The following is a 2,436-nucleotide window of genomic DNA, read 5'->3' on the forward strand; positions in this document are numbered from 1 at the left end:
CAGCAAGCAAGCCTCCCTGCTCGCTTCAGTGCCTGGCTGCCGGCCGCCATCTTGGCTGACAGTTAATTTGCATATACTCACTGATTAGCCAATGAAAAGGGTAGTGGTCGTACGCCAATTACCATGTTTCTCTTTTATTAGTGTAGATTGCAAATGCACATGCATGTGGATTAGAACATAATATAATCATATAAATAAAAAAATGTAAAACCACTGTTAATAATAATATCCAGGAAATAAAATAGTTAACTGATGAAGATATATTCCAGTTATTTTGTTTTCTATTTATGTTGGCACACACACTGATTTGATTGAGAACGATATGATTCTTAAGTTTTAGCCTCCTTTTTTTTTTTAAAAAATCCTCACCTGAGGATATTTTTCCATTGATTTTTAGAGAGACTAGAAGGGAGGGGGAGAGAAAGAGAGAGAAACATCGATGTGAAAGAGACACATCAATTGGTTGCCTCACCCAAGCACCCCAACTAGGACCAGAATTGAGTGTGCAACTGAGATATGTGTCCTTGACCAGAATCAAACTTGGGACACTCAGTCTGCAGGCTGACTCTATCCACTGAGCAAAACTGACTAGGGCATTTAGCCTCCTTTTTAGCAGCCTATGTTTTATATTGTAAATCTCTCCTGTGTCACGTAATGGTCTTACATTTCATTATATTAATGACTTTATAGTGACCCTCTAGAGCAGAGGCTACTTAGGTGTTCACTATTCAAATTCCCCATTCTGGACATGCAGGAAAACTAAATTGTCCAGTCTAAAGTATGTGCCTGACTAATTTTGAAATACTACATATGCCACTAGGATAGTGGAATAGGTAAACTGGCAGTGATGTTTCGGCAAATGTCAAGGCCAGTAATGTAAATAGATTGAATAAAATCCTTGTCTGTGTATTGCTTGGTAAAAGAACCATCCCAATTTGTCATTGTTATTAACCAAGCAAAAATATACAAACAAACCATGTGGCCTTCAGACAAGCATTTATTAAAACGTAAGCTCCTCTTCTGGGAGGTGGAACATTGGGAAAAGTTTAATTGGTGCTGTCATCATTGTCCTGAACCAGTAGTCTATTTGTGTTAGGTGGTCAATTATTTCTGAACTTCCCAATCCAGTCCTCACTATTTGAACAATTGATAGGTACAGAAATATCAATGTGAAAAGCTCTGGTGAAAAATGAGGCAATATATAAGGACCATCCAGTGAGTCAATATAATAACAACAAAGAAAAACCCTAAATCCCTCATGTTATTCTTGTGAAAAACATGAACTCATGCATGTGACACATTTTCCCCAAAATATCCTTCAGCTAAAAAGTCAGGAAACTGGCAAGTTAGCACTTCTGTGTGCTTTAGAGAAATGACCTTACTAGCCTTTCATTTTCTTTCCTACAGTGTCACTCACTGTTTTCCAGCTATGGTTTTTTTTTAGTTGGCATGCCATGCAAACCGATGTTGTTCCTTTTGCTTATGATTTCTCCTTGACATTTACCTTTCCATCCATGATCTGTTTTCCCGAGCAGCAGGGCTTTCCTCTCCTTCTGTGTCACAATAATAAGATCAAAAGGGTGGACGTGGGATGCTCAGAGCCTGGTCTTCTATACTGAGTTCAGCCGCCAAGGTTAGGTCTATTATTATTTTACATTTACCACCTTTTGAGTTGTGCCTGTGGAAAAAGAAATAAATGTCTTCTAAATTCGTATTTTCCTTCTACCTTCCTTCTCCATTTTTCTGCAGCATTAATGGCCAGAAAAACAAATATTATTTTGACAACGGGTTCCTACTAATATATATAGGCTGGGTTTTGTACACAACAATTATTCTTGAGTTAGCCAGTTTTAAAGAACAGTTAACAGAGAAAATCACACACATGTTTAAAGTGATATAGTTAAACCTTTTTTCTTCAGCTGTTTCTTTCTCTTGCTGTGAGCAAACATTTATTATAAATGTCAGAGAAAGAACATGTCCTGAGAGATTCTTGTCCTTTCAGTTTGAATGTTATGGCTGTTCTTTTGAGGAAGACTGTTGCAATGTTTTATATTCGGGCTAAAATATGAATTTTATTTGACCTGAAATTCTCCTGAAACCTTCTGTGTTTCACCTTGGAGAAGTACTTTATGTAGATAATATAGCTATTATTAACTTACTTTAACAAATGTAAGTTGCTCCCCTCAGAATCATCAGTTTATAGTATATCCTCCATGGTCTAACTTCCTCTTATGCTAACTAGAACACTGTGTGGGCAGCTATGTTAGTCAGCAGAATTACTAATCCATGGGGATGAGTAATACGTCTCAACATTTTCCAATGCCTATATACACATAAATCACTTTAAAATTCTCTTGGATATTTTTCAGAGAAATGAGGAAAATGTAAAAACGTGGAGAACATTTAGAACTTGTGTTAATTCCAGACAGTTTAAAA

At 36.7% G+C, this 2,436-nt stretch overlaps 1 pseudogene; it reads right to left on the reverse strand.

Moving 5' to 3' along the window:
• Nucleotides 1-1,516, reverse strand: part of LOC102260456 — a 9,981-nt pseudogene extending 8,465 nt beyond the window's left edge.
• Between the last annotated feature and the right edge of the window lie 920 nt (nt 1,517-2,436).

Source organism: Myotis brandtii, unplaced genomic scaffold (genome assembly GCF_000412655.1).
Source record: "Myotis brandtii unplaced genomic scaffold, ASM41265v1 scaffold123, whole genome shotgun sequence".
In the NCBI taxonomy this organism is placed as follows: Eukaryota; Metazoa; Chordata; class Mammalia; order Chiroptera; family Vespertilionidae; genus Myotis; species Myotis brandtii.